The sequence below is a fragment of the Podarcis filfolensis genome, assembly GCF_964270895.1.
Source record: "Podarcis filfolensis genome assembly, chromosome: 8".
Lineage (NCBI taxonomy): Eukaryota > Metazoa > Chordata > Lepidosauria > Squamata > Lacertidae > Podarcis > Podarcis filfolensis.
The window spans coordinates 40,253,525-40,276,503 of NC_139611.1; the positions used below are offsets into that span (position 1 = coordinate 40,253,525).

A 22,979-nucleotide genomic window follows, 5' to 3' on the forward strand; every position below is an offset into this window, starting at 1 on the left:
TAATAGGTTTTAATAAGAGTAGTTGTGTTAGAATTGGTTTTGTAGTGCAGATAAAATGTCTTCAGCTTATTAAGAAACTAGTTTTAGTTGTAGTGCAATGTATAGCAGCATCACAAATAAGGCCTGAGGGTGAACTTCCCTGCAGTACCTGACAAAGGTTTTGTAGGGAAATTACAAATACAGGCTATGGCTTTCATTTTATCATCACCAAGACATATATTGCATAAGTTATCATCTCAGGGAAACTTTCTGATTTAGATGCTTGGATAAAGCACCACTGTGGCATTTTTCTCTGCAAAGACACTGTTGAATCAGCAGCCAAGGACTTATATACTACCATAAAACCTGCCTTGCAATTAGGCACTTGGCTGGTTACCTGTGGCAAGCAACAACTATAAGCTGACAATCCTATTACAGTACATGCAAGTTCTCTACAAATTCACTTGCATGCAACACAACGGAAGAAGGGGAATGATTGGAATCACTATTCTTAGAAGTAAAATTTGTAGAACATTTTCAGTGTGATTAAACAAGGTTTATATAACAGCGGTGACCAAGCAAAAAGAGTAGTCCAGTTATGTGCCATTCTACAAGACCTGCCTCCTGTGTCCACTCATACAGCTCTCCCTCTCATCCAGATTGAATCTGTCAAAGCTTATACATACCACACACCCCATGGTGCTAACAGAGACCCAGCGGTGAGAGGCAAACTTAGTTTTTTGTTCCTGAAAGGAAAAGGTCTTTCCCTACTTCTGGAGGATGGAGAGAAATGTCAGATATTTGGCTAAATTGGGGATTGTTTCCTTACTGTAGGTGAGAAGATTCATGCTGAATAATGTTCTCTCTTAAGGACTTTTTCTAGGGTAGTTTTTACCAAAAAGAGATAATTAGTGAATGTGATCTAGGATTTAATTTGACATTATCAGGGTGAAATGTAATCAGTTAACAAGAGTAATGTTTGAACTTGGTGATTAAGTTTCTAATTAAAAGAGGATTCATTAAAATCAAGTCTGGACTTGGTTTGAGCTTGAAAAAATTCTGCACCTTCAGATGCACCCAAACTCTCTATAAGAGTCTGCTAAAAATATGTGCTGCAGGTTTTTGTCACTGCTGACAACTTTCTGAAGCCTGTCAGTGGAGCACCTGTCTCAGCAATGACATTGAGATGCATCTTCTGATGTGGGTCTCGTGTCAGTTAACAAAACATTGGAAAAGACTGGAATAAAAAGCTGTTTCCTTAGCTTTGATGAGGTAGTAGCAACAGTAGCTTCTTGCCTATTTTGTAATTAGTATGATACAATGCACCCATGGTCGATTGCAGACTCCTGTTGAAGTCCCTTCTTCAAGAATAATGAGAGAGGTAAAACCTGCTTCTTGGCAAATGGTGTAACTGAGTGTCCTAGTAGTGCATACCAGTGTCCATCACTGCCATTTAGGACAGTCGGTGAGATGGGCCCTTTTAGGGCATTCCGTTATTAATTGTTGCTGACTTGCAGTTTGTTCACATTAGATTATTGTTTTTAATGTTTGTGTGTTTATTTTATAAGTATTAATCCTTTGGAGAGCAAATAAGAAAAATTGGTAGAATGTTGTTTTTGTGTGGAACAACTAACATACACACTTGGAATAGTAATTAAAACCTGAATTCTTTAGATAGAATTATTTAATATCTCACATTTTACACAAAAAGGTTTCTGCTCATTCTGCTCACAAGAGACCTGGAGAGCAGAATATTGCTGCTGCAGAGCTTAAAGGTGTATCGACAATTTTGTCACTTGTGTCATCACCATACCTGTGCACGTGTAGGTAATTTTCCTTACTGCAGGGGCCTTAATGAGATTGTCTTAAAAGTGGTGATTGGAGCATAAATTTTAATTTGTCATGTTGAAATTAGGTGTGCATTCTTCCCTTCCAGTATTGAATACCCAATAAGTAACAGTGCTAATTTCCACCTGCCACTGATGAATCATCAGGGCTTATTTGCCCAGAGTGATGATTTTGTTGGTATATAGAAATTAAGAATGTTTTCAAATTCTTGGAAAGCTTACTGAGTACTTGCATATTCTTGAGTTGGGGCAAAGTGCAAGACTGTCCAGTGAATTGGATGTGTGGTACTTGATTTGCAGAATTCTTCATGGCCAAGCTATTGCAGAATCTGTGGCCAACAATATGATGGCTGTGTGTTAGTGCTGGGATTTCTGTGAAAGAATATGTTCTAATGAAGCTGGAGTTGTGGCAGTTTTATGTTCTTTGGTGACATCTATGCAGTTATTTCCACGCAATATTAGTGTACGAAGTATATATAGGCTTCTCCTTAGCATTCTTTCTTGTAATAAAAATTGGGTCATGTGTAAATTAATGGAAAGTGGAATAATAATAAAAATGCAGCGCAGCCAAATCACTGTATACCACACGTATACCACACTAATGAATATGCTCTGTGTATGTATTATTTTCTTGTTGAAAAGCATTTAGGCTTCCAATGTTTATGTACTGTTGAGTTTCTTGAAGAAGCATGATAATCCGGTGCCTTTCTTTAGCACAGAATTCTAGTGTAAGCTGGGAGCTGGTTAAACTCTCAATACTCACATTTTTCATTACAGAAATTGCCAGATCAAGACTTTTGAGCAGAAGTGAGATCGTGATGGTGGTTTTGGAAGTAGTATTTCACAGAGTTCATAATGAATATGTAGGTGTCTAGGGAAGCTTTTAATATCTGAAGGACTATTGTATTTTAATCTTTTGTTGGAATCTGCCCAGAGTGGCTGGGTATAAATAAATTATTGTTGTTGTTGTTGTTGTTGTTGTTGTTGTTAAAAGGATGAATATGGTGGGGCTGCTAAGCAGAATTGTTTTTCCAAGCTTGAATCTTGCCTTGTTCTGACCTTCCGAGAAAAACGCTATTGTGAAGCTGAGCTAGGTAGTAAAAATGCAGTTTCAACACATGCTTTAAGAATTGAATTGTCTTCGGAAAAGTCACATTTTACAATGAAGATAGAATTGCTTAGACAAAACGGGGCCAGATCTTGGTATTCATTTAACTCAGGTCTTTTCCATTAGTGGCACTTCAGCTTGGATGCATTCACTTTTAAATATTTACTGATTCTTGACTGCATAGGGAAAGGATTTGTAAAATCAGGATCTGTCACAACCTTGAGTTAGATTTCACTCTCCTTTCCTGAATACATTTTTAGATGTAGCATAAGGTAACAAAAATGTTTCGTTAATGCAAGTTTTAATGACGAGTGAACCTTTGCAACCTAATCACTTTTAACTGTAAATTCAACATCCTTGAAACCAGTGTTAGAAATACAGCCATATAAGCTAGGCTTCAAATGGCTCTTTAAACCAAAGTTACAGTCTCCAAAATGGAATGTCCAGTTGCCATTTTGGGGCAAGACGGCTCTAAAGTCTTATTTTTCAAATGATGGACAGACTGTGATTGATACTCAGTTAAACATCTGGCTAGTTCAGATGACAGCCTTGAGCTAGGTTAAGAGCTTTGAGAACTTGAAATGTCTCAGGGACAGTCCACATATATCTTGGCCTATTCCGACCTCTTTTTCTTAATGGTGACTGCTCCTGCTCAAGCTGCACAGAAATAGTATTTTGGTTCCAGAAATTCATTATGATTGTGAAGCTAATTCTACATGATGTGGTATTAGCATGTGAAAAACAGTCCAGATCCAATCAACTGCAGGCATGCAGTTCCAAATGGTGGAGATGCCAGGCGCCATCCTGGCACCCAGACACCTTCACTTGGTTGCAAGTGAACGAAAGCCAGGTGTAAAAAGCACCTTGTGCCTGGCTAATTTTGAACACTGCTCAAGACCAAATACTTCTCTTCAAAGACTTTGCGTGAAGGGATGTGGGTTGGAGCTAGAGGTGAATTCTCTGGAAGATGATAGCAGTACATATATTGCCTCTAGAATACTTTCATATTTAGACTTGGGCCTGGAAGCTCACTTCTGTGGGGTAACTCCGGTCTACCCACTTGGCAGGCATGCACTACCCCAGATAATATTATGGGAAGAGGCCAATAAGTTGAATGTAGCTTTCATATTTTTGAGCTTTGTCTTCCACTGGGCATTAGTGAGATTTACTTGTTCAAATTTTATGTATTTTTGAGGTTTTTCTGTAATCGTACTTTTTGCAACTATATTTGTTAGGGACACTGCCATATGAGTGGCCTATCCAATGACCAGAATATGTGAAACTTTCTTTTCTAGTCTGTGATAGTATAGCTTCTAATCTTTGTCAAAGGGAAATACTTGTATTATATACTCCTCAAAATATTTGGAAAAACTATCTCGAAGTTGGGGAGCAAACTTGCTATAAGTTGCTTCAGTGGGTAGGACTTGAGCTGAAATTCAAATTCATTTTTTTTATATATATAATATTTATTGGAATTTTACAAAAACATCAGTTTACAAAATAAAAAAGAACATATGAAAAAAACAAAATAAATAAAAAAACCTAAAAAAAGTACATAAAAAAGAAAAAATACAAATAAAAATACAATATACAAAAAACAAATAGGTAAAAGAGAATTAAAAACAAATCCATTTTTTATAACTTTATGCTCATTAACTTGTTTCCTTGACCTCCTCACACCTCCCCTTTTTGTATTCCCATTTAGGTAATCAAATCAGCAAATCCTTACCCTCTTTCATTTATCTTAACTCTATATCTTAACATATTATAACTCTATATTTTCATCCATTATCAATTCATTTTTGCATATTCTTATTAACTTTGTTGCTAATACCCCCTATTCAATCCAATCATCATTTTAACATTCATTAATTTTACAATATTTCTGTAGATAGTCTTTAAATTTCTTCCAATCTTCTTCCACCAACTCTTCTCCCTGGTCTCGGATTCTGCCAGTCATTTCCGCCAGTTCCATATAGTCCATCACCTTCATCTGCCACTCTTCCAGGGTGGGTAAATCTTGTGTCTTCCAATACTTTGCAATCAGTATTCTTGCTGCTGTTGTTGCGTACATAAAGAAACTTCTGTCCTTCTTTGGCACCAATTGGCCGACTATGCCCAGGAGAAAGGCCTCTGGTTTCTTCAGGAAGGTATATTTAAATACCTTTTTCATTTCATTATAGATCATCTCCCAGAAAGCCTTAATCTTTGGGCATGTCCACCAAAGGTGAAAGAATGTACCTTCATTTTCTTTACATTTCCAACATTTGTTATCAGGCAAATGATATATTTTTGCAAGCTTGACTGGTGTCATGTACCACCTATATATCATTTTCATAATATTCTCTCTTAAGGCATTACATGCCGTAAATTGCATACCGGTGGTCCACAACTGTTCCCAGTCAGCAAACATAATGTTATGACCAATATCTTGTGCCCATTTAATCATTGCAGATTTAACCGTTTCATCCTGCGTATTCCATTTTAACAGCAAGTTATACATTCTTGAAAGTATCTTAGTTTTGGGATCTAACAGTTCTGTTTCCAATTTTGATTTTTCCACCTGGAAGCCATTTTTTTTGTCCAAATTATAGGCCTCTCTTATTTGATAATAATGAAGCCAGTCTCGCACTTTATCTTTTAATTTCTCAAAATTCTGCAATTTCAATTTATCTCCTTCTTGTTCCAATATTTCCCAATATTTCGGCCTAAAATTCAAATTCAAATAGGATTCAAATTGGAAGAAAAAGGATTTAAACTAAACATTAGGAAGTACAAGCTGATCAACAATGGAACAGATTGCCTTGGAAGCTGGTGTACTTACCTTCAGTAGAGGTTTTTAGGCAGAGGCTGGATGGCCTCCCCATCATGGAGGTTGTAGTAGTGGATTTTCAGCATTGGTAGGAGTTGGCGTAGATGGCATTTGCCATCACTTCCAACTTTCATTCTCTGCAGTTTTTAAAATGAAGCTTTTAGGTGTGTCTACAGACATGGATGAACATTTGTAGCTGATAAAACATTCTGGAGATCCGAGAGAAGCTGTGGCCAGGTTGGGATTTGGTGCTGCCCCAGTGGACAATAGGCAACATTGTAAGCTTTAAAAAAAGAATAAAGGAAGCTGCTTGTCTTAGCTTAGCCTTACTCCTCCTTTATTGACTCCCCCCCCCCCTTTGCTTCTCAGAAAGCAGTCATTTCTTCCTGACGCCTGTTGTTCACCTTTCAGGCTGGTCATTTCCTTGTTTCTTTTACCACCTGTTGATTTCCCATCTGTGTTTAGTCTTATCTTTGGTTCTTCTCTTCAGTGCTCCTTCTGCCTCTGTGGTGGTTTCGTTCATTTTTGCTGCCTTTTAAGCCATTAGTTCCTTTTACAGTATTTGCAGTCCTTTTCCTTGGTAGAGCATCTTTCCAAGGTAAAAGTGACTGCTTAAAAAATCCTATACATAGGATCTAGTCACTGTAAAAATAATAAATATGGAGGAGTGTGTGTAAACTAAACAAAAACATAAATGCATTTACTATCCTTTTCTAAGGATGGTGCATGTGGCTGTGGTATGACATAGCAGTTGTATTCAGGGGGAAGACTGATGTCCTATGAAGGCATGGATTGCAGCAACTGTGCCAATGCTAAGCAGGCATTGCCTGAATGGAAAATTGTTGGGGGCGCCTCATATTCAGTCTCCTGAGTTTCATGGAAGAAAAACTGAGTGGACCATAATGTGCTTCTCGCAAAACATTTATTGTTATATATTCTCATAACATATGGACACACAAAAGTGGCTCATGAGGCCTTGGTGATGTTGTTGTTTCCAGATGTAAACATGTTTCCTCCTTGTCCTTTACTATTACATAAGCTATTGAGGAGAGCGTGGACATGGTGCACGAGCACTTTATTGCTCCGAGGCAGATCAAATGACAATTTTTGGAAGAGATGTTCAGTCATATAGTCAGGGGGAGACAGCCTGTAGATAGTTATATGGAGTGGTATGTGTGTCTGATAAACAGGTATGAGAAGGGAAAGTCCAAATGGCCTTCGGTTGGTTGAAATATTGAGGAACTCAAATTGATTCCTTCCGCTAAATTAACAGTCACTGCATTGGTGTTACAGTGTTACTGCATTGGATCTATTTTTGATGTGAAATTCTTTCTATGGTATAATCCTGTTCTTCTTTAGAACTAAGTCCCACCGAGTTAGAAGGGTTTAAAAGGTAAAGGTACCCCTGCCCGTACGGGCCAGTCGTGTCTGACTCTGGGGTTGCGCGCCCATCTCGCTTAAGAGGCCGGGGGCCAGCTCTGTCCGAAGACACTTCCGGGTCACGTGGCCAGCATGACAAGCTGCATCTGGCGAGCCAGCGCAGCACACGGAAACGCCGTTTACCTTCCCGCTAGTAAGCGGTCCCTATTTATCTACTTGCACCCGGGGGTGCTTTCGAACTGCTAGGTTGGCAGGCGCTGGGACCGAGCAACGGGAGCGCACCCTGCTGCGGGGATTCGAACCGCCGACCTGACGATCTGCAAGTCCTAGGCGCTGAGGTTTTACCCACAGCGCCACCTGCGTCCCTAAGGGTTTACTCCACTGTAAATGTGTTTAGCATTGCAGCCTTAGTTTTCTGGTCCACAAATGTCATTCTCTGTTACATAGACCCCTCAAATGCTTGATGCAATAAGATGTTGCTAAGTTTGGAATGTAAATCATGTGAAAATGGCTCTTAAATTTTGCTTGCTGAATGCCAGATGAAGTGACAGCCATTTCTGTCATTATTACATGAATATATTCAGGTTGCTGAGTTCATTAAGAAACACTGTGCAGTCCTTCATTCAATGTGTGTGTAAATAAAGGAATTTTTGAATTGAAATTTTATTTTAAAGGGCCCATCTAACACTGCCAGTACTGGAATTAGGAGCAGCACCAGCACCCATAATTGTGTTGCTTATAACAAACAGAGGTAGACATGTTATTTCTGATGTCTAGGGATGAAGTGAACTTAGAAAAGAACTTGATAAAATATTTCTAAATATGGCCATTCACATATTGCTGTAGGCTTATTTCTTGCATTTCATCTTTTTATGATGATGAAAAGGCATAAACCTTGCGTACTGTGCTTTCCAAGCTGAGCACACCACAGAGGATGACTTGATTAAAATCATATGTGACAAGTTAACATTTTAATGACTAATGCTGCTATGGATCTTGGGAGTGGATCAGCTAATTTTAGATTCTCTCTCCAGAGGCAGAGCTAGAAAATGGAAGAGTCATTTGGGGCCACTATTCCCAATCCTGCATGGTGGAACAATCAGAGTTGCATTTCCTTTTTCTGCAGCATTCTTTTCCTACCTTCTTTCAAATAGCAAAATGATGGGTGAGACTGTTATGTTTTCAGCCTAGAGGGGAAGCTGCCCATTACCTCTGTGTTGCAAATTTAACGCTCAGCCAACCTATCCATTGGTAGTTCGTAGTTTCAGATCAGTGATAGGGAATCTTTGGTCCATTAGCCTAATTGGCCCTCCAGGACTTCTCATTTGTCCCACAAGGCTGTTTTGGCCAAGCCACACTCACCTACCCTACACATAATGACATGATCTCTCCCAGCGGCTGCATGTAAATCATTGCAGGAGAACATGTGGCCCGTACTGGGCCCCGATGTTGCAGGTGGTTCCGCTAAATTGTGAACCACCTGAAAAAGTCTCTTGCTGCTGTTTTCTGCAGATGCAATAGAGGCGGTGAAGAAATTCTTCTTCGCCGTTGCTATCGCCACTTGGTAGGCTCGACGTTGAGCTCTAACCTGTGTCCGGTCAGATTCGGAATGAGTTATCCGCCACCGGCACTCTAGCCGTCTCAACGATTGTTTCATTGCCCTCAGATCCATGGAAAACCATGGGGCTGTCCGGGCTCCATGCAATCGGAGAGGGCGCTTCGGAGCCAAACAGTCAATAGCCCTGGTTAACTCCACATTCCAGTGGGCCACCAGGGAATCAGCTGAAAGGCCATCAACATGGGATAAAGCATCCCCTACCACTCTCTGGAAACCATTTGGATCCATTAAGTGGTGGGGGCGGACCATCTGAATTGGTCCCACCTCCCTGCAGAGGGGATGGGTCGCAGAGAAGTCCAGTTGCACCAAGAAGTGATCTGACCGTGGCACTTCTTTCGTTTCGCTTTTACTTAGTGTCAGATGACCAACATCCATAGAGGTAAACACCAGGTCCAAGGCATGTCCGCGGCTATGGGTTGGGCCAGACTTATTCAGGGACAGCCCCATGGAGGCCATGCTTTCCACGAAGTCCCGAGCGGCCCCTTGTAAGGTCGTGTCGGCATGGATGTTAAAATCCCCTAGGACGACCAAGCTAGGTGTCTCCAGGAGAACATCCGCCACAACCTGAAGCAGCTCGGGCAGGGAATCCTTGGTGCAGCGGGGAGGTCGGTACACCAAAAGGAATCCTGTACTGCCCCTATTGCCCAACTTCCAGAACATGCACTCGGAAAACTGGGTCTTCCCAATAGGACGCCTGGTGCAAACTAATGACTTCCTAAAAATTACTGCAACCCCCCCTCCCCGCCCACATGACCTGGGTTGCTGTGCGTATGAGAAACCTGGTGGACAAGCAGCGGCAAGGACAGGCCCATCTGCTTCATCCAACCAAGTCTCTGTTACACATGCCAGGTCAAGTCCAGCATCCACGATCAAGTCGTGGATGGCAGTGGTCTTATGAATCATTGACCTGGCATTGCACAGCAGCACTTTCAGGTCATGTGGGTATCCCTTGCTGATCCTAGTATCCATCCGGTCAGGACCAGACCCGGAGGCAGGAATAGTCCTCAGACAACGACTAAACCTGCCCCCTCTGTAATGACATGGTCTAGTCTTAGCGTAACTCCTCCTCCTACCCGTGATCACTGAGATCAGTTGTCCCAGTGCATCCCCCCCGTGGAACATGCCCCAGCCATTTTGTGGGCTGGGGCCCACTCCCCGGCAGCCCTGACCCCTCCCCCTGAGAACAAAATAACACCTTAAACAAACAAACAAAACCAATAAAACAATACAAACAAAAAAAATGTAAAAATTACAAAAACATCAAAATAAAAAAAATAATTCCCCAGGCCCAACCAAACATCCATCCCATCCCCACCCCCCACATACAAAAAATCCAAAAGAAAATTTTTAAAAACATTTTAAAAACACTCTGTGCCCCTCCGGCAGTAACAACTGTCCTAGTGAGGCCTGTCAGGCCCCGCCCTGGGCCAGGTGGTACGTGGCAAGAGCAGGGCCCTCAGGGACTCACTCAGGGGAGTCCTCCTGGGCAGCGGCAGCAAGCAGCAAGCAGTCCTTGTGAGGCTTCAGGCCCTGCCCCAGGCCAGATGGTAAGTGGCAAGAGCAGGGCCCTCAGGCACTCACTCAGGGGAGTCCTCCTGGGCAGCGGCAGCAAGCAGTCCTTGTGAGGCTTCAGGCCCCGCCCCAGGCCAGATGGTAAGTGGCAAGAGCAGGGCCCTCAAGCACTCACTCAGGGGAGTCCTCCTGGGCTCTCACTTGTGGGGTGCCTCAGGGTTCTGTCCTCTCCCCCATGCTTTTCAACATCAGGAGGTTTGGGCTGGGTGTTCATCAGTATGCGGATGATACCCAGCTCTACCTCTCTTTTAAATCAGAACCAGTGAGGGCGGTGAAGGTCCTGTGTGAATGTCTGGAGGCGGTTGGAGGATGGATGGCGGCTAACAGATTGAGGTTGAATCCTGACAAGACAGAAGTACTGTGTTTGGGGGACAGGAGGCGGGCAGGTGTGGAGGATTCCCTGGTCCTGAATGGGGTAACTGTGCCCCTGAAGGACCAGGTGCGCAGCCTGGGAGTCATTTTGGACTTGCAGCTGTCCATGGAGGCACAGGTCAAGTCTGTGTCCAGGGCAGCTGTTTACCAGCTCCATCTGGTACGTAGGCTGAGACCCTATCTGCCTGCGGACTGCCTCGCCAGAGTGGTGCATGCTCTGGTTATCTCCCGCTTGGACTACTGCAATGCAGTCTACGTGGGGCTACCTTTGAAGGTGACTCGGAAACTACAACTAATCCAGAATGCGGCAGCTAGACTGGTGACTGGGGGCGGCCGCCGAGACCATATAACACCGGTCTTGAAAGACCTACATTGGCTCCCAGTACGTTTCCGAGCACAATTCAAAGTGTTGGTGCTGACCTTTAAAGCCCTAAACGGCCTTGGTCCAGTATACCTGAAGGAGCGTCTCCACCCCCATCATTCTGCCCGGATGCTGAGGTCCAGCGCTGAGGGCCTTCTGGCGGTTCCCTCATTGCGAGAAGCAAAGCTACAGGGAACCAGGCAGAGGGCCTTCTCGGTAGTGGCGCCCGCCCTGTGGAACGCCCTTCCAGCAGATGTCAAAGCGATAAACAACTACCTGACATTCAGAAGACATCTTAAGGCAGCCCTGTTCAGGGAAGTTTTTAACGTGTGATATTTTACTGTATTTTTGGTTTCTATGGAAGCCGCCCAGAGTGGCTGGGGAGGCCCAGCCAGATGGGCGGGGTATAAATAATAAATTATTATTATTATTATTATTATTATTATTATTATTTATGACAGATAACAGACCAAGTCTCAGCCAGTCGGTGTTTGTCACCATCAGTGATCACCTCACATGATTGCCAGTTGCTGCCTAAATACATAGAATTGCGGGGGGGGGGGAGGTGAGGTTTGGCTACATCAAATGATCTATGCCATAGGGGAGGGCCACTATGTCCAAAAGATAAAAGGAAGAAAAGAAATCAGGGAGAGGAGGAGGAGACGACAAGCATGAAAAAGGAAGGGGCCTGTCTTCCAGCAGTGGGACACTTGGAGGCAGAATGCAGATGCCAGCTGAGCTAGAACCTGAAACCAGAGACAAGAAGAAGAAGAAGAAGAAGAAGAGGAAGAGGAAGAGGAAGAGGAAGAGGAAGAAGAAGAAGAAGAAGAAGAAGAAGAAGAAGAAGAAGAAGAAGAAAACGAAGAAGTGCCTGGTTGGAAAGAAGCAAAAGCAACCATATATTCCTAGGGCATAGGCGAGTGGCTGGCACATCCGTGAACCATTTATAGGGGGAAAGGGAAATGTATGGCTCCATGGTTTGTAAGCATACTCACTAACCCACATAGGAAAAGTTTTGTTTGCAGCTAACAGGTGGATTCTTCGTTGCTACCAGTGTAAGTAAGTATGGGATCCTTTGATATTGAATTTACCCCAGTGAGCCCTATTGAGACAGATGAGAACAAACTTTTGTGAAATAAGACTTGGAAGTTTTGGGACACTTTAGTTGGCATAGAGCTCCTCAACATGACTACACCTGCATTTCAGATCCCATTGACTTTTGCTTAATCTTGTGTGGTTAGGTTAATTGTTCAAAGTTATTTAACCATTCTGCTTATTCTCTGGCAGTGATAAACTTATTACTGCAGTCTTGCAAGAAGTGGACTTGCTCTTTGTGTTGTACAAAGAGAATAAAATCCATTTGTTGTACTTAGTCTTTTTTTTTTTAACCTCATTCTTGCAGTCTTGCCAATATCCTGTATTTGTTTTTCACAGGAAAGCTTTTAACTTTTCCTTAATGCAAGTTGAGTTGTGATAGCTTCTGCTTGTTTTAATGTTTTGCTGTTGTAACACAAGGCAAATACGCTCAGGCACTCAAGCTAATTTTTCAGTTAGTGAAAATGTTACTTTTCTCTACTTTTTGGAATGTTACTTTGAATTAGATCAAGGGTTTTTGTTGGACTTTGTTGATGCTCAGTTTGAAGTGAGAGTGCATTTTAGAACACAAAGCACTGTGCCAAGACTATGCATTACAGGAGAAGATGAGCAGTGACAGGGAAACTTGGCTGCCATTACTGGCCTCTTCAATGAAGAGTCCCTGATAAGTTTTCAAGGTACTCCAGGGCTGCCCTGAATGCAGTTTGGAAATCAGCAATTTAAATTTAGTGTAATGTGATGGTTTTTCTAGTAGGTTGCCACCTTACTCAAACCAAATTGAGGCCAGTGCTCCATTTTCTAATTTATATCTTCTTAATAAACACTGAAAGCTTGATATTTTTCTTACATGATATGAAGCTGTATGAGTGTTTGCAGAGGATTGTGCTTGAGCAGATGCTTATTGGTAAATAATATACTTCTGACAAAACCAGTGGGTGGGTGGTGGTGTATAGATTTATAAATTTATCCACGGAAATCAAGGTCCGAGGGACAGTGGACGGTCCCCTGCTGAAAAAGTTTGCTGACCCCTGCATTAGTGGTAACAAAATGTTGATTGCTTTTACAACTCTTGGAGCAGCTTTGGAAGGAAGGGGATTACCGTATTTTTCGCTCTATAACACGCACCCGACCATAACACGCACGTAGTTTTTAGAGGAGGAAAATCCGTAGGCATGCCACCCGTAGGCATTTCCTCCATAACACGCACAGACATTTCCCCTTCCTTTCTAGGAGGAAAAAAGTGAGTGTTATGGTGCAAAAAATACGGTAGTATATTTAGGTAGAGGATTTTAGTGTAAACTTTTAAAAAGTAACATCTGGAATGTTTGCTTTTTGTTCAGACATTTTCAAATTGAAATCCAAATCAGAAATGTTTTAAATAAAAGTTGCTTCCAAATTTAATTTTTATTTGTTGCATCATTACTTTGTGCTGCTTTGGTGGCTTCCTCACTGGAATGCAGTTCCACTGCAGTAAGGGAAGCTGTGATTTATATACGTTATGCCTTTTGTTGCTGTTTCAATAACTACATCATCATGTTTTGTCTGAAAACACTATACAACTCCGAGAATGCTCTTACGCATGTTTGAGGCCAAGCAACAGGATTAAAAACAGAGCATTGATGGAAAAGTAGGGCACCGAGTTGAGTGTAATGAGAACCTGGAATTCTGGCAACATGTTCACAGAGTGCTGTAAAATAATGTAATATGGCTGGAACTATTTTCCATTCACACCCAAAGGTCTTTAGGGAATCTTAGTAGAATTAGTAAGCACAATGTGTTTGGCTTCAGTTAAGATATTGGTTTTTTTGGTAATACTTCATCACTTAGCTTTTGATTGAAGGTAAAACTGAAGTGGTTATTTTACAAAGACAGCTTGAAAACTTTTCTGCCTAGGAGTCAGGTGCTTGTACAGGGCCGTCTTAAGCATATCTGGCGCTGTGGTGCAAAGATTCCTCCGGCACTCTGCCCCCTTTCCCAGAGTTGTTGACCTTTTCCTAAGCCTCTGCAGGGTTCGCTCTCCCACGGAGGCTTGGGAAGGAAGCTACACGCCCGTCAGCCGTTTGGTTGATGGGGCACATGCAGGGAAGGAGGGCATGCAGGGAAAGGGGAGGCCGCTGGTAGCGCAGCTCCCCCGCTCACTGGGGCGCCACTTAGAGGCCAGCACCCTGGCGCAATGCTCCAGTAAGCCCAATAGGAAAGATGGCTCTGTGCTTGTAGTCACCCTACACACCTGTACACATGCACACAGGGGCAGAGGTACTCACCCTTCAGGTGATTTGTGCAGATTAGCTGATGAGTGGACATATTGTCCCCTTTCTCATCATGATCAGTCTGATGATGGAAGGAGCAGTTAACATCTTCATCAGGTGCTGGATGGGCAGAAAGTTGAAACTTCTATGTCCACCACAGTTTGTGTCTGCTTTAACTTTTTAAATTTTTGCTGCCACCAACATAGTAGGGGGGAGGCTATGGGGCTGAGTACAGCCACTGGGTTGTTCACCCCTGCTCTGATCTGGAGCAGAACCTTAACTTTCAACCATATATGGGCACTGTTACACTGTTACATCTAATACTGAAATGTTACAAGGCTAAATAAATATTCAGAATGATCAGCTTTAGAATCGTGGGAAAACTCAGAGTGTTGCATTCCAGCTCACTTAGTAATTCAGTAGTGAGTTATCGTCAGTGGGGTGTGGGACCTGAGTTAGAGGATGTAAACTTGGGAGAAGATAGCAAGAGATGCATGGGTTGTACAACTCTGGTAGAACCTGGCCTTTAAATTGTTGTCTGATTAAAAGACTAGGAACCTTCGCCTGTTTGTCCCAAGCTTCTTGCTTTTGAGACTCCAGTTTTCTTGCACAGAATTTCTAAGCCTCTTTATTCCAGCATGGTGCTTGGACAGGTAGAAATTTTTTAATGAAAAACTTTCCCAGGGCTTTATTTTTCCATCTAAAATTTTCTTAAGTTTATTAGTAACAGTGAATGTATGACAATTGCATACAACATTAAGCAACCCTGCAGTTTCAAAGTTGTAATTAATGTTTTTCAGGTGATTATCACTAGCAAGTATGTGAGCCAGCTTATCGTGCATAATTGTTAACATTGTTAACATTTATTACTGTCAACAGTTTTCAGCACATTCTCCCCTTAAATGTAAACAATTCAAGTAAAGTACATGCTATTGTCTTTAACTTTTTATGAGTTTCCCAATTAAAACATATTAATTGTGCTTCAATTTCCCCCTTGAGTATTTGTATTGGGACAAAAAAATGCTAAACACAAGTAAAATAAACATGCTAAATTGGATCACTCTGGGAAATCAGAATTTTTTTTTTATACAAACTAAAGGTTTTCCCATGCTGATTACCTTATGCAAATTGACCAAATTAACCTCATTCATAGGGGGAAATCTGAAAAATTTTCTAATTCAAAACCTTTCAGAAATTAAATTTGAGAAGCAATGAATAAGCTGGTAGTTTTTATTGGTATTTCTAACATGTGCTAATTGTGTATGCAAATTTTTAAGCTTCATAATTTTGTTCTTTATCTATAAGCAGGTCATTTTGTCATGAAGCTTACTTGTGCCTTGGGGTGATGCAACTTGACTCTGACAACAGAATAGAAGGCTCAAGCACTTCAGAATGAAAATATCAGGCTAATGACACATGTACATTGAAATGTATCTGGAGTGTATGTAAGCTGTCCATGACGTGTACTACTGTAGAGTGTCTTACTATGAATATGCAGCAGTGTAGAGCACTTAACAAAGCAGAGCACAAGCTGTTTGCATGCAAAATTGTCTAGATATCATTAGTAAATCTTACCAAAGAGCTAACAATGTAAACACTGCTTTTGTGACAGCTCAGTGAGAAGGCAAAATATGGGTATGTACTAGTAAAGGGAAGTGTACATTTCCCATCAGCCATGTGGTTCCCTTATTGAAACTATAAGAATGGAATCTTTTTCAAAACTGCAGGACCTCTACATCAGCTGAGAGATCCTGGTCCAGCAGGCTTCACTTAGCATCTAGCTGTAGCCATTCCATCAGAATGCAGCAATAGAAGGGCCGCATGATTGGCTATACTGAGAGACCACCTCCTTCAGGCTCCATTTGTCTTTCAGCTGTTTCCCTCCAAGCTCTTCACTATAAGAACCACATGACAACCTAGAAATGGATGCCTCAGTCCCCTCCCACCGTCTTTTTCACTTTGTGCTGCATCTTTCAGATCTAAGCCTAGACACTGTGTTGTTATATTATCTTGTGTAAGCTGCTCTGGGAGCCTCTTCAGTTGAAGAGTAAGGTAAAATGATGTAAATAAAATTGGAGAGAGAGTGGTTAAAATCTGTAGTAGAAAATGTTTTATTGCAGTTCACTCAGTATTGACTTGCAACAGATTTTATGTTAAGTCCATTTTTTAAAAAACCTGAAAACACTAGAGCTACATAAAGGTAAAGGTAAAGGTAAAGGTAAAGGTACCTCTGCCCGTACGGGCCAGTCTTGTCTGACTCTAGGGTTGTGCGCCCATCTCACTTAAGAGGCCAGGGGCCAGCGCTGTCCGGAGACACTTCCGGGTCACGTGGCCAGCGTGACAAAGCTGCATCTGGTGAGCCAGCGCAGCACACAGAAACGCCGTTTACCTTCCCGCCAGTAAGCGGTCCCTATTTATCTACTTGCACCTGGGGGTGCTTTCGAACTGCTAGGTTGGCAGGCGCTGGGACCGAGCAACGGGAGCGCACCCTGCCGCGGGGATTCGAACCGCTGACCTTTCGATCGGCAAGTCCTAGGCACTGAGGCTTTTACCCACAGCGCCACCCGCGTCCCTAGAGCTACATAGAGCTCACCTATTCTAAGTGATTTGGAATGGTTTGGTCATTTTGACAAGTCAAAAAGAATGGGTAAGACCATGTGTTATTTTCTTTTTTGTCTCAAATTTATTCAGATCAGTTTGTGGCTCCGTCCTTTTCTTTTCCAGCTGCAATGTAATGCTAGCTTTTATAAATCCCCTCAGGTCTACACCCGGATCTGTAATATAGCTAGTACACAGATGCATTGTTTTGAGGTCCTGCATTCCACAAAGATCAAAGAGTCACTGGACCACATCCACTGAACATCTGAAGCTGTTACAACCCTCTACAGCCCTTCCGGATCCAGGTGCTTCACAATTACTAGGTTAAAGGCAACAAGAGCTGTTGCTTCTAGGCTTTTTTGTTTAATTCTGACTACTTTGATTTGCTACAGCTGGTGAAACAGATTTGGTTCAGGCATGTATGATAGTAGTTCATTTCATGCTCAGAATTGTAATTATGTTCATTCCTTTCAAGCTCACAGCTGTAAAAAAAAGTATTCTATTATGCTTTACATAAAACTTGCATGGTGCGGGAAACGTTACCAAAATTTACTAGCAACAATAAACTTTTTAATTCTACCACAGTTCCTTGTTTACCTGCCTACTTTTCTTCACGTATAGCTGCTGTAATGTTACTTTTAACTAAAGGCGTGAAGGAGACCATTCCATAATGAAATGTAAGCTGTTTTAACTTGCCCAGCTGTCATTGACATCTGCCTATGCAGCTTGACTATACCATCAGCCTCCATACTTTACTGCCTATTCATTATCTCCAAATCTTTTTGAGACTCTTGAAGGTACAGCCAGTTGTTGCTTTGCGTGTGACTATAATACATTTGATCTACACTGCACACTATTTTAGTTTTCTTCTGCTAGTGGGTTGGTTCCAAGCAATAACCAGCCAAGATTCCATCTGTGATGGAGTTTTAGGGAAAGCACATAAACATTCCTAAACTACCCCTGGAGACTTTGCCCAATTTAAAAATTCTTGACACCATAGTAAGATGTTCTTAACAAAATAAATTGGAAATGTGTGTGTGAGAAAGATCATGAGGTTTACAGAGGGTAATACTAAAGTAGTTTGAACTCTAAGGGAAGTATTGATGCATAAAAGGGAAAGGCACTTTAAAAAGGATTAAAGCAAATTGAAGTGTGTTGTGAAATCTGCATTGCTTATAGACCCTATTGGTTGTGAGTCTTGGAAGACCTGCTCCCTGTCTTGTAGCCTTTTTTTCACCTGGCCTAGGAGGGCAGGGCCCTGACTGACTGACTCCAGTTACAAAGCCTGCTGAATAGACTCTTGGGCTAGGGTATTGTTTGGGAAGAAGGTTTGTAGCTGTAGCTGTTGCTTTTTTGTATCTTTATTTTATATCATGTTGTGATTTATGTAGAAATTGTTCAGTTTGGTTGTGTATATTTTAATGCTTTTATCAGTGTTTATGACTATTTTTGTTATTTTGTAGTTATGTATGTTTTCATTGTATAAGCTGCCTTGGGCATGGTTTGAGCTGTGGAAAGGCGGAATAGAAATAAAATTATGTATCTCTAAAGCTTGAAGCCCGGCACCTTGATTTTACAGTTCTACATTAGTTGGTTATACCCGACCCATTCTACAGGTTGTAGAAGTTGTATGGCTTGTGCAGCAGTGTCAATATGGAACTGTTAAGCTCTTTGACCTCATCCTCTGAACATTGTTTTAAACAACTTTCAGAACCATCTTGGCATGTCTGGTTAGTTGGGATCCTTATTCTGAAGCACAAGAATGGAATGTGAGCCCCCGTTGGATAACAGTTCTTTGTGTCAGCATCTTAATACAAGTTTTAGTACCCCATAGACTTAGTATTTTTACATGCATGTTGTGTCCTTGTGCTAAGAAGCTTAATTTTGTTAATGGTTAAATAGTTAAGGCCAGAGGAGAGTCGCCACTGTTGTATTAAACTTTCCACATTGACTCGTCTACTGAGGAACCCCTCATCTGCCATGGACCTCTGTATGATGCAGAGGATTCTGGAGCATGCTTTAGGGCAAACATTCAGTTTGCTTGAGCACTAGTCAGTCCTGTCAGCTTGCAGTAGCTAGATGCATTATCCAGAACATATCTTATATTTCCAAGCAGATTACAGGTTAAGATCGATAGTAATTTTCAGGCCATCTCTCAAGAAGCTTGTCTGTCATACTCTGAACTTTTAGTTGAAGAGGTCTTGGTATGCTTCCATGGCATTCCTGGTTTCCCAGACCACAAGTTTAAAAGCTACTGGAAAATGATGTTGGGCTTACTGAGAATTCTGAGTTCCTTATGATCTTTAAATTCACCTGCAGGTGCAGCACAGGGGCGTTAATACGAATTGAAGAACTTGGTCAGTTTGCAATACTTTCCTGTAGCGTACAATGCTTAAGTATATTGAAGCAGGCTACTTGGATTACAGGCTTATTATTTAAAAAGTTGTTGCAATGATGCCTCCTAGCATGTTTTGAAAAATAGAGTAGATTGATTTTAAATCAAGTTTTCTGTATTGTAATTTATACAGTACTCAAACAACAATGTATACTAATTGGTTACCAAAACAATAACAACATATTGTCTCACAACTAAACAAAGCCTTTATAAATTACTTGCAAACATAATAAAAAAATTCTGAGCACCCTGTTAGGAGGCCAACATTCTTTATAGACAGAGGAAGAATTGCAATCAGACCTGCACCAGCAGTTGGTCCTTGAAGAGGCTGGGGAAAAGATTTACCATCATTGCTCTCTCTGACATTTGCCTTTTGGTGCTGTTTGCCTCCTCTAGAGGACAGATATGGGCTCCAGCTTTATGTCATTTATCCCTCCTCTCTGAACTGAATTTAAGTCAGGTACCTTGGAGTGCAGCATGACTAGGATCAGAAACTTTATTGTCAGTTAACTTTTTGTTTTGGTTTGTATTTATGTAATTGTGCCTAGATTATGTGGGGTTTTTTGGGAGGGGGTAATATGTAATTCATTCTAAATCAAATATTTGCCAAATCATATATTTTTGCTATTTTGAATTTCTGACATTTTCTGTATTTTGTATATTTGTATTTCCAGTGTTCTCTATTTTGATGTTTTGAATGTTTGCAGTAAGGCACTTTGGGTGTAGCTTGTTGTGGGAAAGCAGCATGTAGTAAAATCAATCAATTGATCAAGTATTGGGAATTAGGGGTTCTGAGCTCGGTACTACTATTAGTTTAGTTCCATTACGGAATGCAGATATGTCTAGATCCTGATCAGAAATATTACCTTGTTGCATGTGTAAGTAAACAGGTTGATTTACTTGTTAGACATTCTCAGTGGGGAAAAAGAAAATGGTTTACATCTTCCTGTTGCGACTTTTAAAGAGGGATCTTCAGATAGAACCTTCATTTAAAATGTTATGCTGTATCCCAGCTTTCAGAATTTGTACATTTCAGATTTTAAAAAAATCAATAACCCCTCAATTTTTTTTGGACATGTGAGTGCTTACTTGTGTGCACGCACACACTCCACTCTGGTGATTAACCTATTCCCAAAGCTGGAATTACAATCTGGTTTGCAGAAGTACTTTTTGGGATTGTCGTAGGAAGGTTAACACATGACTTTAGAGGAAACTATCAAAGTTTAGATTGGCTCCTTTCGCAGAAGCTCCCATTTGCGTTTTCAAATCTATAAAGAGATTTTAGGTGGACTTCAGTTTTGCTTCAGTATTCAGTTTTGCATCTGGGGCAAAGGTTCTACTTTGCTCTGGTCCACTTTATGTATTGTTCAACTTTGATAATCAAACTACAATTCATTTCTAGGCATTTTGAATGTGATGTGCCATTTCCGGGGGGCTCTTGTAAGATTTTGTGGGGCCATCCAAGTTTCCGTAAGATCTTATGTGAGCATCCTAGCCTCCAAGAGCCTGCATACCAAATGGGCTTTTTCCTACAAGCAGGGCGGAGGGCTTAATAGCTCTTTCTGAATTGGGTCTGCCTGGGTTACCTGGCACTAAAAGTTTTTAAGATCTCCACGTTGCTTGGGCAAGGCCCACTTGGTGCATGGGTTCTGGGAGTATTCCCCCTTACCCACTACCTGTGGGAGTGTCTTCAAGGTTTTAGGTATTATATGGAACCTCTCCATAACGTGTGGTAATTTTGAAACTGGCTATAGTTGTTTAAGGTAGCTTGCTCAGCCCCAGTTCAACAGTCAGAGATAACCTTTGGAGACTGGAAATCCCAGTGTGTTCCATTTTTGATCCAAACAGCTGTAATAAATAAAAGATTGTGTTATCTAAGCTCTACAGAAGCATTGCTGGTTTAGTGTGCTGCGTTTTATGCAGATCATGTTAACAGCAGTCTGACTTCATGGGAGCTTGGCATTGTGACTGAACTATAGTTGGATAGTATTTTGAGGGCTTCTGTTCATGGTCAAAATATGCTATTATGTGGGGAAAGCTTCAGTTTGTTGTGGTGCCATCCACTTGGTAAAAATGAAGTCTCAGACTTAAAACGTTTCAGTGCTATGAATGAAATGCTTTAGTTGGTGCTTTTTGTTACAAGCAGCTTTCAAAAAAAACCTCTGTCATCATCACATCTTAAACATGTTTATGAAAGGAGTATAAGTATGGAAGAAAGTTTTAAAAAATTATGAAGTAATTGAAAAACACTTGTGAAGCATTGTGCAGCCTTTTCTTTCCTCTGAGTAATTAAAAAAAAATATTCTAGCCTGAAATAGGGAAGACTTAGATTATAAATGCTTTTCACATTGACTGCCTTGGTACTAAGGAAGGCAGAACACAAATTTAATCCTTTCTTGTGTCAATTCTTAAAATTCTTTTTTTAAAGAAACCAGCATTGTTCAGTGGTTAGATTTGTTTAGCTTTGATGTAGAAATATCTGTTCTGAAGATCAGCTATGAAGGCATTGCCTGGCTGCATTTGAACATCACCTTAAACAATAGTTTAGTCTGTAAACTTTAGTGAGATATGAAAGATCTAGGTTCCTCCAGGGCTTTTACATTAACCCACCCCCCATTTCTGTTGTTAGTTTCAAACAAGCTAACTTCAATTTAAGATTTATGAAGGTCGTTTATTTAAACTAACCATAGTTCGTGCTAATTGCAGTTTAGGGTCCAGTTGACTTGGTAAGTTTTGGTTAACCAAGAGGTTGAAGCTTCCAAACTTCTAGCCACATGGGAGAAGCAGTGGGTGGGAAGAGTAGAATTCCAGGAGGAGGCTAGAAGTGGCCACATCTTTCTAAACTATTGTTTGGTGTAATATCTGAACATACCAACTATGTCTCAGGTTAAGTTACAGTGTGCTTATGAGCAATGTATTGTTGACAGTTGTCTAGCTGAGAGTCCAACAGTTTTTGGCACCTCATCACCTAGAACCTTCTACCCTAAATGGTCATTAGAAGAACTTGTAACTAAGAATTTGTACCTGTGTTTTTTTCTTTCCTCCTTTCCCAACCATTTGTCTGTTAGTTGTGTCTAGTATGATAAATGAAAGTTGTAATTCAGCAACATTTCATGGGCACCAGGTTGCGGAAGGCTGCTCTAATCCTTAAACTAGATTTCCAGATACGAAGCAATTTATAAGATTCTCTTCATAATTTATGCACATAGATAAGCGAAGATTTGAGTGGGGTTAAGCTTCATTTATTCTGTAAGTAAGGCTTTTCTTCTAAATGTAGAGAGAGTGTAGTCTTAACTCTTGAGCTCTTTTAAAATTTGATATTAGGAAAACTGTAATCTGTATAAGATTTTGATTTCTACAGCTGAATTCAGCTGGTCAATTACAGATACAACCCTTTATGGTTTGAAAGCAAAATATTTGAAGGACTGCCTCCTGCCACATAAATCTGCATGCCCCCAGTATAGTATGTATTTGAGGACTTATGACTGGGTTGCCTTGATTGCGGCATTCTGACTCTGGAATTCAGTCGCCCTCCCTACTGATGGTTTTTAGGTGAGAAATAAAAACTTTTTATTCTGCAAGCACTTTAACCT

General features: G+C 41.1%; 1 protein-coding gene across 4 annotated transcripts in view; it reads left to right on the forward strand.

Annotated features, from left to right (window-relative positions):
* ANKRD11 (ankyrin repeat domain containing 11) overlaps positions 1-22,979 on the forward strand; it is a 193,178-nt gene that overhangs the window by 23,754 nt on the left and 146,445 nt on the right. The gene's annotated exons all lie outside the window — the stretch shown is intronic.